This window comes from Melanerpes formicivorus, unplaced genomic scaffold (genome assembly GCF_026170545.1).
Source record: "Melanerpes formicivorus ecotype bairdi unplaced genomic scaffold, bMelFor1.0.p_v2 SCAF_1, whole genome shotgun sequence".
NCBI lineage: Eukaryota > Metazoa > Chordata > Aves > Piciformes > Picidae > Melanerpes > Melanerpes formicivorus.
Genome location: NW_027142353.1, coordinates 2610652 through 2625651, shown reverse-complemented (window position 1 = coordinate 2625651; position 15000 = coordinate 2610652). Strand labels below are relative to the sequence as shown.

The following is a 15000-nucleotide window of genomic DNA, read 5'->3' as shown; positions in this document are numbered from 1 at the left end:
TCGGGCCCGGGGTGGGGGTAGCTCGCGCCCTGCGGCCACATGCGTTTGTCCCTTTATTCTTCCTCGCTAGCCCGTCACCCGGGCGGCGTCCTTCGCAGCCGGCCGCGCCGCTTCTTGGTGGGACAGAGGGAGAGAGGGAGGAGGTATTTCTGTCCCCCTCCCTGCAAGCCGTACAAGTGTCGTCCTGTCATTATCCCTTCATTCTCCCCGGCCAAAGCATGCCGGGGGTTCAGGGCTGCCACGGGCAGCGCAGCGCGCTGCTTACGTGTGGAGCGGAGGCTGGGGGAAGTGGAGAGCAGGTAGTGGGGCCAAAAAGTCTGACTCCTTCCTCAAGTTTTCCCCGAGATGTATCTTCAAAACCGGCACCCTGGGGAAAAAGCTGCCCGAAGGGTGCACGGGAGTGGGCGGGGAGTAGTCCTGAAGTGGGGGGACGACGACATACAGACACGGGTTTCGCGTAAATGGGATGGGGCGCGAAGGTGCCTCCCGGGCGGAGGGCCCTATCCGCGGTGGATGGAGGCTGCTTGGCCATTAGCTGCTGTCATACATCCAAAGGGGCACGTGCACTTTTTGTATGGGTCTACGAGGCAGTTGTTGCCACATGGTGAACGGGAGGAGGGTGATAGCGGGGGTGGAGGGAGGGCGGGAAGACGGCGAGGAGGTGGTGGCGCCTGCTTTGCTTTGGGGTAGCGGGGAGAGGTGCCAGGCGGCTGGGCTGGCCTGTTCCCCCCGGAGGGGGAGGCTCTGTCCCTGAGGAGCAGGTGCGAGCAGCTCCCGGCCCCCGCTAGCCGGGGAGGAGGCGACGGGGCGGGGGGGGGCAGCGAGAGCGCAGAAAGGATCTGGCGAGACTGAATCCTGTTACTGCGCAGAATAACGCGGGCGCGGTGGCGGAGATAGCGCTGGGGGCGGAGGGGGGTTAGCGCTCCGGCTGCGGGCGGTGCGCCGGTACCGCTGCGCGCCCCTGTCCGCCCACCCCGCGGGTCAGAGACAGCCTGCGGATGAGAGGTGAAGCCTCAAACTTAGCGCGACTGGGGCGGGATGGGAAGGAGGGCGGGGAGGGGGGGAGGAGGGGGACGAAGAAAGAGCTGGCAAAAGAGGAAATTCTTACTGCAGTAGCAGCCTACGGTTGCAACTGAGGGGAAAGCGTGGGGCTGTTATCTCTCAATCTGTAGGGCTGAATCTGCTTGATAAGAGAAAGGGATCGCATAACTGCCGTGACCCCGAGATCAGAGCCGTCGGAAGCTCCTCCAGTTCCCGGGGGCTCCCTCTGCCTCGGGCAGGGGTCTCTGTTTTTACTGCGCTGGGGAGCGGTGGGAACTTAACACAGAGCGAGGGCTCGCCACGGCGGAGGTAGTGGACAAAGTCCCAATCGTACTTTCAGTATTCGCAAATAAACGGACCGGGTTCGTTTCACTTTCTTATTGTCCGGTTTCAAGGTGCAGCAAAGAGACAGCACGTGGGGGCATTAACCCCGTGCCATTCCGCGCTCCTTCCCTAATGGCGGAGGGTGTGACATTCTTTCCTTCCCCCGTGCCCGAGTTAGATGAGGGTAGTTTGGACTCATTAACATAGAACAGGGAGAAGCAGAGCGCTTACTTTGCGGTAGCTGTTGCTGGATGGATTGTTGAAGTTCCTGAATATTCAGGGCAGCAGGACAAAACAGCCTGGAATAACTTCCAAGCGCTGACATAACTGTATCTGCTTGGGTAACTGCTGGTGTTTCATGTGGGATCAACATGAATATTAATAGCTGCTCTTAGACACTTTTTTGCTTTCTTTTTCTTCTTTCTCATTTGTTTTGTTTGTGTGTGTGGCATGTAAGTTGTAACAACTCGGCACAAGTTGCAGGATTTGGTCTTTAAAATAAACTGATGGATTTTGCTACCGTCATTATGTGTGGATTGTGAAATTTAAAAAAATGAGAAACTATTTTCTTTTGGAGGGGTGTCTGTGTGTGTGCTGAGAGTACAGGGATACCAATTCCTGGACTTGGCACAGTTCTAAAAGGGTTTGGCAGCCTGGTTGTAACATGGGTTGATTATGTCAACAGCACAGAATCGGCCGTGTTTCAGCTGTTTCTGAGGTCTGCTGTGTTATCATCCAGCATAGTAGAAATTACAGTAGTGGGTTCAGAAGTGGATAGGATTTGACCCTTAAAAAGTGTAATTGTGGTAGATTTATTTCTATATCCATTAAGCAAATAACTTAATGGAAAAGATATACAATAGGTATGCAGAATGCATTATTACAGTATAAATGAATACAGCAAAGTGGGTCAGTGAGTTTTGGTCAAAATGGATTATATCATTCAGAAAACAAATCTGTATTTACTTTCTGCGTTTGCTTTCCAAAACATTTCCTTCTGATCCTTCTTTCCTTACAAATTCATTATTTTTAATTATCTCTGACATTACAGTATCTGCTGGGTTTAGTGATTTAAGCGACCTTTCCAGACTCAGTTACTGCATGCTTTACCAGATGATATCTTTTTGTGTCCTGGGTGGACATTTAAAGTGGGAGCTGTAAGAGCCAGCTCCATCCTAGCGGCTAAATTGTTATACTCATCACATTCAAAAATTTTGAACCAGCATCTCACCACTGTTATATTTGCCTCCTAATCAGCTGATGCACTTGAATACGCTAATCCCTTTTTGGAAGGCTTCATCAAGGTTAATACGTTATTTAATCAAAAAAAGACATCCAAATAAAGCCATTACTTTGTTGTTCTTTAAATGGATTGAATCGTTAGTTGCCAGTTGCTGTGGAAATAATTTGTAATAACTTATTTCAAGATGGAAAAGTTTTAGATGTGTTTCACCAAAACGATACATTTTGACTGTGATATTGCTATTTAAAAAAAAATCAATAAACCAAAAATCAATAAAACACCAAGGGATTTTCTATTGAATGCTTAATGTGGAGGTCTGTAAAGTGAATTGGTTTCTGTGTTTATTTGTGATACTACTAATAATAACATGATAGTAAAGGACCTTTTTCCTAAATTAGGCTTCTATATCAATTCACTGGAAAATTAAGCTTCCGTTATGGAAGATGATTTTTCTGGGCATACTGACCTTTGCTTTTATTTTCCTCATAAAAAGCGCCGTTCGCCAAACAGAAATCCAGGAAATAGCAAGCTGTGCATTTAGCTTACATTCTGATTAAACGGTTTGACATTAATGGGATGCTGGAAAGCCGTATGCCAAACAAACAGGAGAAGGGTAAAGGCAAAAAACATGGAAAATATTTAAAGCTAATAGATGCCAATTGAGTCAGGTTTCTTGAATGTGTGCGTGAAAGAGAGAGTAGCGAACTGTACACTGGATGTCACCTGCCTAGGATTAATGACCTGGAAGATATTGATCCCAGATTGTTTCTGGTCTCTTGTGTTTTGAGCACTTGTTGTGAAATCTTGCCATGCTGGGTCCCTTCGTGGAGTTTTTCCATGGATTTGGGCTGGCTTTGGATCATGCCCACTGGAGTAAAGACATGTGCCACCTTCTGACCTCCCTCCTGTGGCCAGGATGTGTTAATCTTTTTCTGACATTTGAAGATGATTTTGAATGAGTTCATTGGCATTCATACTTAAAGCAGGGAATTATTTGTACTGTTTAGAAGCTATGTAGGTATTTGGAAAACAACCTAATTGATTTCTGGGTGTAAAGGGGAGAGATGCTGAATGTGAAACAATTCTCCACAAAGCCTGTCTTACGTGGCAGTTAGTCTTTCTTAGCTAGCTTCTACTCTTCTGGATGTAGCATGTCCTTGTTTTTCTGAATGCTGCACGCTTGTGTATTTTTTTTTTTTTCCCTGTTTGTATTAATTAAAGGAGTGTCTCACCCTGATAGGTAGGTACAGATCGTAGATATTTTAAATGAACAGGTCAGCGAGTGCAGCTGGCAGGAATGTCACGTATATAGTATCTGTGGTTTATATTGATAACCTTCCTTCTTGCCACAGATCACTAAAATAGAGTCAGCAGAAATGTGGTAGGTTTTACATACAAAGACAGCTTCTGGAAGGCCAGAGGATAAATTGTACTGACTATAAAGAAGGAGTAAAAGGTTTGGAGGTGCCTTCCTCAGACGAAAAAAACCCAAACAAACAACGAACACCTAAAAGACTCCAGCCTCTCACAGTAACAGAATTTCAATATCCATCTTACGGTATTTTTGGTAAATACTAAAAATTAGAAGCTGAGATCTTTGAACTATGCTTACTACAACAGAACAAACTATTTATCCCTTTAATCTGGTATTTCATCCCTGGCAGTAACCCAGTAGCTGATACTCCAGGAGGGTTACACTTCTCCCTGGTGAATGTTTGTTGCCCGTTGTGCAATGCTGCTGGTGCTGTTCCTGTGAAGCGATGTGAGGGGCTGCTAGTGGTGGGCAGAGGGACTTTTGTTTTTTTTTCCTGATTGCTTCACATTAATTTCCTCAAGTATTCAGTTTGATTAACTCCTCCTTAGTCGTACAGCTGTGAATATTGATAAAGTTTTGTGTTTTTTTTTTTCCCCCCAGAAATCTTCTACTGGTACTTTATATAAAAACGCACAGTTTTGTTTTCAGTTTTGTATCAACATTGCTTATGGGAATGGACCGTGTGAAAGCACAGTGAATAGCTGTGTTATTTCCACAAGACACTGCTATCTCCGTTCAGATGCTCAGTTTGATTTGAGGCCTCTGCTCTCTTTCTGGACCTGCAGGCAGAGTGCCTGGGGCTGCTGGTCCCTTCTGGGGCACTGGGAAGAAGAGTCCCGCTGCATGCCTCCTGTGGGCTGGTGCACAGGGAGCAGTTGCTCCTGCACCCTTGTTATCCTCCATCGCCCCTCAGCACCCTAAACCAAAATGCACTTAAAGCAATCCTATTTACTACTTGTCTGCCTCATATTTTGTAATCTAGAGAGTGTTCCAAATGTTTGTTGGAAATGATAATTTTGTTTGACTGCCATTTAGTATTTCTTCTGTTTTCTCCTGTTAGTAGATCGTTCCAGACGGTTGTTTTTGCCTATCACTGTGATTCATCATCTAAAGTGAATTGTGTATGAAGCAGAGAATTATCATACACTGGATTGGATTTGAATATTTTCCTTTTGAACTGTATTGTAGATGTATTAAATTATTACTGCAATCTCTGCTGGTCTGGTACAGGTAAATCTCTTTTAGCATTACCACTATTACCTCTTCATGGAGAAGCTTTACAAGTTTAGCTGTAAAAATTAATTTCTGGTTGCAGGATAGCAGGGGGGAGTGGTTGGAAACTATTGAGTTTTATCCAAATTGTATGAGCCAGCAGGCTGAGAGTCCAAAACACCCATGATGCCTGTCTGTTCTTAAGCAATATGATTTGATGCAGATCCTCTTAATTCTTTTACAAGTTAAATATGTTTTGTTTCAAAAATAACGTTTGGGGCATCTGCTTTGCATGTTGAGTTAATTCCATTCATTGTTTTAAAATAGTTATTAAACTTTTGCAAATTATATACTGCTCATGAGCAGTGATTTTTTCAATAATCTTTAAATGTGCCTACTGTAACAGCGCCATAATGTGGACTGACATAATATGAATTGACAGTAAATTTTTAGTTGCCTAAATACGTATTTAAACGATAGAGTTGAAGAGTCATCTGCAAAAAGCTATTATGATCCAGAGAGTTAATTCATATATAGATCATTTCTCCAGCGTGCATTAAGGAAGATGGTTTTTTTTCCCTGTTTCTATTATCATCTAAATTATTTTCAAAAATCCTGAAACATAAACCAAAAATCCTTATATTTAGAATCAAGGTACTGTGACTTGATAAAATTCAGGGTTCTTACAGTCGTAACTTTGTCCTTAACTCAGACTATGTTCTGCTTATTTATCTGATACAACGCTCAGCCGGGGGCATCTCCTAACAAGTGCTGATACTTCGTTTCCTAAGCAGTTCAGAATATTGAAGTGTAATCTTTTAAATACAGAATTTCAGCATCAATTGTGAAGAATTGTGAACTGTTTAAAACTTCTTTTTTTTTTTTTTTAATGAGAGAAAAAGGGCAGTAGTGTATTTTTTCGTAGCATAAAGTAGAAAAATGCTATCACTGAGTTTCATGAGAGGAATGCTCAGCTTTTGACCATATGGTTACATCCTAATTTGGAATTCTTTAAATCACTGGTAGCAGTGAGGTGGGATAATACACCGGGGAAGGATAACTCCATAAATACTGAAAACTTCAATTCCCTTATGTGAATTTCCATAGAGCTCTCTTAGAGATGGGATATTGGACTGGAAGAACACCCTGAGCGGTTCAGGATGCATTCACCAAAACTAATGAAACTACTTTCATAAGCCGTGATTGAGGAAATAGATCACAAAATGTATTTCAGTTCACATTGCTTTTAGTAGCGTTTTGTGATAATTGCATTTAGAGTCAACATCCTTAGAATGAAGATGTATGAGTGTGTACAATGCAACTGCAACTTGTGTGTATCCAAATAATTTATTACAAATAAACAAGCTTTCTAAAATAGTATCAGCCTGGTTTTTGATATTCTTAATATTATGCTTTTGATGTAATAAAACAGTTTAAAGTTTTTATAATGTGCCCCTGGCAATATTCATGTGGGTAACATGTACGTAAGTTTCTGTTCATTATTCTGTTTAAAGGTGCCCTGTTCACTCAAAAAAAAGAATTTACTGTAGGTGTTTTCTTTGCATCCCATGTGCTTAACATTTTTCTTGTGAAGAAGAAAGTTATTTCAGTATGAAAGAATAAATACTCTTCTTTTTTGCAAGCATCAAACAGTGGGGTTTTACGTCTCTTGCAAGGCTGAAAAGTAGCCATAGTCCAGAAAGAGCAGAGCAAGTGCAATTAAAGTTGCCCACTGCACCTTGCCACACTAAAGTGACATTCTTTTTCCATTAAAGTAAGAGGAAGTTGTGGTCATGAAATTCTATTTATCCATAGAATTTATGGAATTCTCTGCATTAGCCTAAATTCCATTGTCATCCAAAACAAGCTCATGATCAAAGAAAGCTATCAGACTATCTTTCTAAACAACATACAGCTATTTGGTACTAAAGATACTTAAAAAATACACCTCAATGATGAATAGCTTTTTTTTTTATGTTTAATTTGTTTCTTAGAGTGCACGACTAACTGAGAAGGACATATATAGATGTGTGTACAGACTACCTGGCTGATGAAGAGTTATATACTGGAATTGGATGAGGCTGGGGAGAAGGGGAAAGAAGGGGAGTATGTGGGACTGCTGCAAGCATTTTACCACAGTGGACTGCTAAAATGTATTTGTACCATTACGGTGTCATAATTGAAGTTTGTAACTCTGAATAATGTTCATGTTAGAGCATTTGTTAATGATACTATACTGAGAGCCAGTAACCAGGTACTTTCTGTTTGGAGCAAAAGCTGTTGTTCAGGACATGTCCCTTGAAATACACTTGTATTTACAAATTGTTGTATGTTAGAAATTATTTTTAAATCTCACTTTTGGGAAGTTTTTCACCTTTGCATCTCACTTAAAACAATTTTAAAGGATGAAAAAGAAGGTAGTTATATAAAGTAAATCATAAAGGGAACAGGTGGTACATATTTTATTACTATTTGACTACATACTTTGTAACCTTGATTTCATGTTGGTTTTGTACTTTATAATTAATTAATTAAAGGGCTAGATTAGGATTTTATGTATGGGACAGAAAAGAGAAGTGCAAATAATGCGTTGTATCTTTATCAGTGATAAATCTAGTCAGGGCTTACTAATAATTTGGACATTCTTTACAAAACATTACTAAAGCTGTTATATTTGAATGATGGGGAGGGGTGTTGGGCTAGATGATCTTTTGAGCTCCCTTCCAAACCCTGATGTTCTGTGATTCTGTGAAATGCAGTAAAAATACAGTATTTTAATCTGGTTTATATTGCGTTTTAATGGGTGCCAGCATTATCTGTCATTGCAAAGCATGTAATTTGTTTCCAGTCTCCTGGCCTGTATAAACCTTTCTTTGTTGTATAATTTCATAGTTTCATAGTTTCATTCAGGGTTGGAAGGGACCACAAGGATCATCTAGTTCCAACCCCCCTGCCATGGCCAGGGACACCCTACACTAGATCAGGCTGGCCAGAGCCTCATCCTGCCTGCTCTTAAACACCCCCAGGGACGGGGCCTCGACCACCTCCCTAGACAACCCATTCCAGGGTCTCACCACTCTCATGGTGAAGAACCTCCTCCTCACATCTAGCCTGAATCTCCCCACCTCTAGCTTCATTCCATTCCCCCTAGTCCTATCACTACCTGAGATCCTGAGAAGTCCTTCCCCAGCCTTCCTGTAGGCTCCCTTCAGATACTGGAAGGCCACCTATAGGACTGAGCCCTTTACATTAAAAGAAAAGTACTGTGGTTTTAAACCATATTTTTAACTTGAAGAATGGGGATAATCCTGGTGCTTTCAATAACCTATATACATCTTATAGACCAAACATATGCAAAATATATTTGGAAGTGCTATAAAAGAATCAGTTGACATCTTTGGCAGGAAGTTTTCTTAGTGTATATGTTCTTGGATGTGTAGGGAGCATTGAAGAAATGTGTTAGATTTAATGGCCTGTAAATTGACACTTGTTGCATAAAATAGATTAATGATGCATTTTTTTCACCTTTTTGTGAGTATTTTTTCCTTTCATATTAATTTATTTTAGGAAATCAGGGCAATGTCTTGGCAGGAATGAGTATCAGAATTTGGTACAGGCCATGGCTCCATACCTCATACTGGATTTTCTTGCATTAATTCTGTAGCACAGAAGCAGTCCATTTCTTTTTTAGGAGGGTGGGTGCTTCCAAGATGTGTGCCATGGCTGTCACTTCTCACATTTTAGTTCTGATACTCAATGATAGTTTGGTCAGAAGGAAGTAAAATAATTTTCCAGTTGTTTTCTGTTTCCTTAAATTTCTGCTTAAAAGCTTAAAAAAATAAAAAATGTCAGGGGTGGGAGGGAGAAGGAAAATGCCTCATGTGTTAAGTGTATAATAAGAACTGGTACATGTGAAAAGTCCTGTGTCCTCTTAGAAAAATAAAACATTCTCTCTTGCCTTGTTAGAACAGTTCTTTCTGTGCAGATAATACCGAATCACAGAACATTGGGGATTGAAAGAGACCTTGAAAGATCATCTAGTCCAACCCCCTGCCAGAGCAGGATCACCTAGAGCAGGTCCCACATTCAGGTGTGTTTTGAGTATCTCCAGAGAAGGACACTCCACAACTTCTTTGGGCAGTCTGTTCCATTGTTTTGTCACCCTCACAGTGAAAAAGTTTTTCCTTCTGTTGATGTGGAACTTCTGTGTTCCAGCTTGCACCCAGCCCCTTGTCCTATCATTGAACATCACTGAGAAGGGGCCTGGCTCTGTTGTCCTGACACTCACCCTTTACATGCAGAACTTTATTATTTCTGTATGTCTGTATCTACCACTAAAGACTAATGCTATGATTCTGTTGCAGATTCTGTTGTTTATTGTTCCAATTCAAAGCAGAATCAGTAGGGCTGGCTGGCTTGTTTGTTTTTTAAGATGATACTCATAGCTTTTAATAAGCCAAATTAAAAAGCAAAACATGAAATGCCAATAAATTGTTTTATCTTACATTATTAAGTATCGTAGATAACTTATGATTCTACTGATGCCCTTCAAAATTAATTTGCTGCTGAAATATCATGTTAAAGACAGCAGAAAATGAACTCCTACTCCAATAATTTACAGCATAAAGTATGGCTATGTCTAAAATACACTTTTGAGAAACTATGAGGCAAATGTGTTAGAATTACTAATTTAACAGCATATAGCTGTTTCAGGAGCATATTTGCAAAATGTGTAGTGAAGGAGTCATAACATTTCCTGGTGAGGGCATCAATGAGGTTTTTAGTTGAGGTGTTTGGGTATAGACACAGCTGTTGAATTGGCTTGAGGCCACCACACAATACAACAGGTGGGATGTGGTGAAGAATTAATAAATTTTCAACAGATTCTACCATTCAGAGGTTTTCTGGTATCATCCAGACAGAACAGAAGAAAGGGTGAAATTTATCTTCAGCATAAGCATCCCATCTCTGTAGTAACTAGATCTCGAGATTTACAGACTGAAAAATTACTTGCTTGAAGACCCTGAATTTTCTGTTGTCTGTTATCCTTACTCTGTTCTTGGAATCTGTTGTAACAAGTTTTCCCACGGTGTCTGGTTCTGTATGGAAGTTCCTGCAGAGATCACTCTGCCTGTGGAGTGAACTGGGGCAGTCCTTGGTGTCTCCTCACTTTTGGTCTGCACTTACAGGACTGCATTAGAAAATGTTTGACTTTATATAGCCACCCTTTATATAGGCAGGGGAAGCTTTAGTAGACTCAGGTATATGGTCCCATACAAGGTGATTTGTGTGGCTCAGTTGAGCAGTCAGACTCAAGCCATTATGACCGGCATCATTACAGTGAGGTTCAGACCCTACACAGCACGTGATTTATGACGTTAACCATAGTTGGAGGTTGTTCCTGAAGGAGTGGAGCCTCCGTGGCATTTAGATCTCAGCTGCTGAGCCTGTTCTGATGTGGATCTGCCATGTACAGGTTTCATCTCTTCTGGTAACGCTTTTCTAAGGTTTTGCCTTGTTGCAGCTTATTTTACGTGTCTTACGACTTAAATTAGGATAATACAATGCTATCATGAAGGGTAATGAAATAATACTTATGAAATGCATTGTGAAGCATACATGTATTCACAAATATTCCAAAATATGACTACGTGAGTAAAACATTTTGACATTAAAGGAGAAGGTTGTCATCAGTTAAAACTGCTGGAATTGTTATGTGATAAGGTCGTCTGCTCTTTTATTTGGTATGCCAGCTGATGAAAGAATATTTTTTTTTAAACACATTTTCATCAGCTTAAATGTGAAGAGTCAACTAGTTCTAAATACTGTTTTGTGAAACCGTGTTTCACCTCCCATAAGTGGTTTTCTGTGGAAGGTGTGCTGTAATTTGAATGAGTCTCTCTTTTCAGCTCAACTAATCATTTCCTTTCACAAATCCAGAACGTATGCAGGCCTGAACTTGTAGCCAAGAAAAAGTGCTGCCATGCTTCAAATTGCCAAAGGACCTCCAGGGACAGAAACTTGACCTGGTTTTATGAAACCATAGAATTACATTTATACAAGTTACCCCATGGGAAAGGAATGAACTGATCCCAATTCATTTCTAAGTACTGGGGCCTTATGGGTCACATTTGAATTCTCTCCTACACCTGTTTTTCTACTAAATTTTTCTGAGGACATTTTTAGAAACTTCCTTTACATTAGGTATGGGTCACGTGCCTAATATTTAACAGTTCAGTGTTCTAATTCTTTAAAATGTTTAATGGTTTCTCAATATAATTAAGCTGCAAAAAGTTTAAATTACAGATTTTGTTCAGTATGGACTAAATCCTCAAACCACGAACTCTCCTCTGAGTTTAGTAACTTAAGCTTTGTTTTCCTGCATGTGAAATGCAAACATAGAGTAACAGTGACTATAGTCAGTACATGTTTGTATGAACGATAGAGATCTGCAGATGGGTCATTAGGCTGCTCACTTGGGATGTGAGACATGGTCCAAAAAGGGTTACCCAGTGAGACCTTTGATGAAAAGACATTGAGATGTTTTTCTTCTTTGCTCCAAAGTGACCTTTTCTCCTTCCTTCAGTTAGACTGAAAAAATTTGGATTTGGAAAATCTAGTTTCAGACTTCATGTTGGAATCAATAAAAGTAACGAGTAGGTGCTCTCATGGCTTTCCTCTTTCAATACTTTGGTTTGAGCCTGAAGCCTGAGTATCGTATGGTGAATGCTTACCCCTCTCTGGTGAGGTTGGTATGGTACTTAAGCCTGTCCATGTGTTTCTGCCAGTGTAGTGAGCCAGGTTGGAGCAAGCCAGCTAAATTGAAACAGCTTTAAGGACAGAGAACAGTTACTTAGTGTTTAATATGTGAAGCTTTATGCTTATATGGTTACATTAAAATTAGAATTAGCTTGCATTTTGATTTATTTAACAAAGTGAGTGCTCTGTTCAGCTTAAGTTTGCCTCAGCAATTACTATCCCACAGAGAATCTGCAGCCCTTCCAGGCTTTGCTTCTGCCTTCTCATGGAAACCATTTCCTATTCTCAGTCAGATTTTCCCATTCTTGAAAGATATTTTCAGTGCTGAAACTGGCATTAAGTACCTGCGTAAGTCTACCTGTCTCTCGAAATCGAGTGACAGATTCTGATACTATCCATCTAGTATTGATTCCTTTTTTACATCACCCCAACACTTCGTATTAAGCAGACAGCTCAGCTGATGATCCTTGGCTGTAGACTTCCTACTCTTCTGTGTGGAATTACTGTTCCCACTGTGACTCGGTAGTCATAAGTTTGTAGTCACTTTTTTTTTTGCTTTGGCAAAAAGGACTGGAAGGTGAGAAATGTTTCCACAACAAGTAGGAAGTTGTGGTTTTGATTGTTTTGGTTTTTTTTATGCTAGCTGTCTATTTTTCATAGCCGTTGATTTTTTCTGTACGGTTTGCATTAAGCTATTCATGAGTTTGCTGGTCTGGATAACCAAACTTTTTTTTTGAGGCTGCTATTCATGGCCTGTGCCTTCTTTGGCAGAGTGTAGGGTAAGCCTTCTAAATGGTGATCACTTACCACCATCATGTATTTATTATAGATGTGTATATAACGTCCCTTTTTAATTCACCTGAAAGAAGTGGTTGTATTGATCCCTAAGCTCTAACTTTTGTCTTTCTCTAAGTCAGCCTTACACTTCTAGCAATTCAGTTTTTGGTGAAGCCATCAACGTGTTTGACTATGGTGTGGGTACAGAGGGACATTTTTTCCGAGACACAGAAAATGATTTTGCTCCCAAGTTATTTTTAATGAGAGGTAGAGTCTGGGCAGTTGCTTTTGGGGTGGTCTTAAACATTTCTCTTAAGCTGTTATTTTATTGACTTTTCCATTGTAGCTATTTTGGGTAGAAAATGCATTAATTATAGTGTATCCAAGTAAGTTTAGAGCATGCTAATCAAAGGTTTTTGACTTATCAGTAAAACATTTTTGGCTGCTTTCAGTGGTAAATAAGGAAAATCTTTAAGATCAGCTGGAGTGGCAATGAATACTTTGTGGTGATTGAAATATTTATCTTAAATTTCTTTGGGTCTAAACTAGAGAGGAAGAAATTCCTTTGTTATCTGGTTAATCATAAAACAACTCAAAATGAACAAATTCCCATCTTTGAAAATCCAAACTCTCTTTTCTCTTCTGTTTATTTTATTCTCGTCTTACCTTGGATTTTGAAGAAAACGAAGATGAAAATTTATGATTCTTCATGAAAGGCCCATTTTATTAGGTGCTGTGAAAACTTCAGGGGATTTTTGGTTGGAAGTAGTTGCTACCCCTTGCAGTAGCAGTAGGGACAAGAGCCCTGAGGCTATGGGACTGGGAACATACTGAAGAATAGTGTAGTGAAGTGACAAAAGTGAAAGGCTGGTTGACAGCATGTTAAAGCAGATTTCCCCTATGTTACTGTTACATGCAGCCTTATAAGTTTACATATGTATGATCAAATTTTCAGTCTTTGGATCACAGATGTTTCCTTTCTCTTTGCTAAGTTAAGTTAGACTGATTAGAGTAGTGCCTGGGAAAGCAAAAAAGAAGAAAAAAGTTTTGCTTTGGAGTTTGATGTGGGATGAGAATCTTGTGGCAGAAACGCTAGATGAGAAGAAGAAAGTATTTGTGATTGTATTAAATACCTGAAAGAATGGACTACCTCCATCCCCTCTAATTGCCTCTTTTGCAGGGTTGGTATCCATATGTAGATAAAAGAAGTTACTCTTGGAACAGTTTTGCTGATTACTTCTCCAGTAAACACTAGCATGCAAATATCAAGGCATTGATTATGCCTTAGTGTAGCTGCAGCAGGGAACAATAGTCTGTTAGACCCATTTTTGTTCTTCAGAAATACACTAATTTGGGAAATTCTCACCTGTGCTTTGCATGGTTCTAAGTTTACTTCAGAAGCATACAGCTGAAATTCCCAGGTTGCTTTGTATTTTTCTGTATCTTCATGTCACAGCAATGACTATGGCCACTATGACAGTGGGTTGCACATAAAAGTCTGAATCCTGCAAGCTGTAAGGACACTTTGGTTTGTGTAAGAAGACCTGTTGCCTGTAGTGTCTTGGTTGGACAATTTACAGGGATAAAATTATACAAGTCTTTAAATACTGGCAGTATTGGTACCCACATGGCATAGCTAACTGAGTTTTCAGCTAAGGTAGAGTATCACAGATACTGACAACCGTGTGTGGGAATGATCAACAAACACTGGCAACTAAAATGTGAGTTACTTGTTTATAAAATAACTGGTGGCTGCTTGTAGGTTGTGGAATTCGCTTGCACAAGTAATCCTCTTGATTTAAATGAGAGCATTCATGTGACGAAAACAGGTTCAACGCAGGAATGTTTAGAAGATAGTGACCTTAGAAACAAGCAATTGTCTTTGGAAGTATTCAAAGGTTGATTATTAAAGCTTAAAGCCAAGAGCTGCAGTTTGAAGGCAGAACCAGCTAGAATAGCATTTGGGGAGGTCACCTGCCAAATAATAATGTGCTTTAATGACACCAGATAACTCTGCCTCAACTTCCTTGTAGTCTTTTTTTGATGGGGGGATGGGGGAAGGGATAGGAAGGAGGGCAAGAGAGGGACGGTGACAGCGAGGCTGTTTGTTTTTCCCGAAAGTTGTTTGTGATTTCAGGTACTCATGGGAAATCTCTTGATCAGATTCACATCTGTTCCTGTCAAAGTGGGTGCTAAGATACCGGTCACCCAGCAACCATGTCCAAGAGGGAATTGGGCCGATAATAACTTCAAAAAGGAATGACAGATGCTAGATTAGGATGAAAGACAAAACGCATGAAAAATGAGCTTGTTAGAATAAAAAAATTGT

General features: G+C 40.5%; 1 protein-coding gene and 1 long non-coding RNA gene across 8 annotated transcripts in view; one reads left to right on the top strand and one right to left on the bottom strand.

Annotated features, from left to right (window-relative positions):
• DACH1 (dachshund family transcription factor 1) overlaps window positions 1-15000 on the top strand; it is a 384340-nt gene that overhangs the window by 1497 nt on the left and 367843 nt on the right. The window lies entirely within an intron of this gene.
• Window positions 1-15000, bottom strand: part of LOC137448306 (uncharacterized) — a 565471-nt gene that overhangs the window by 456766 nt on the left and 93705 nt on the right. The gene's annotated exons all lie outside the window — the stretch shown is intronic.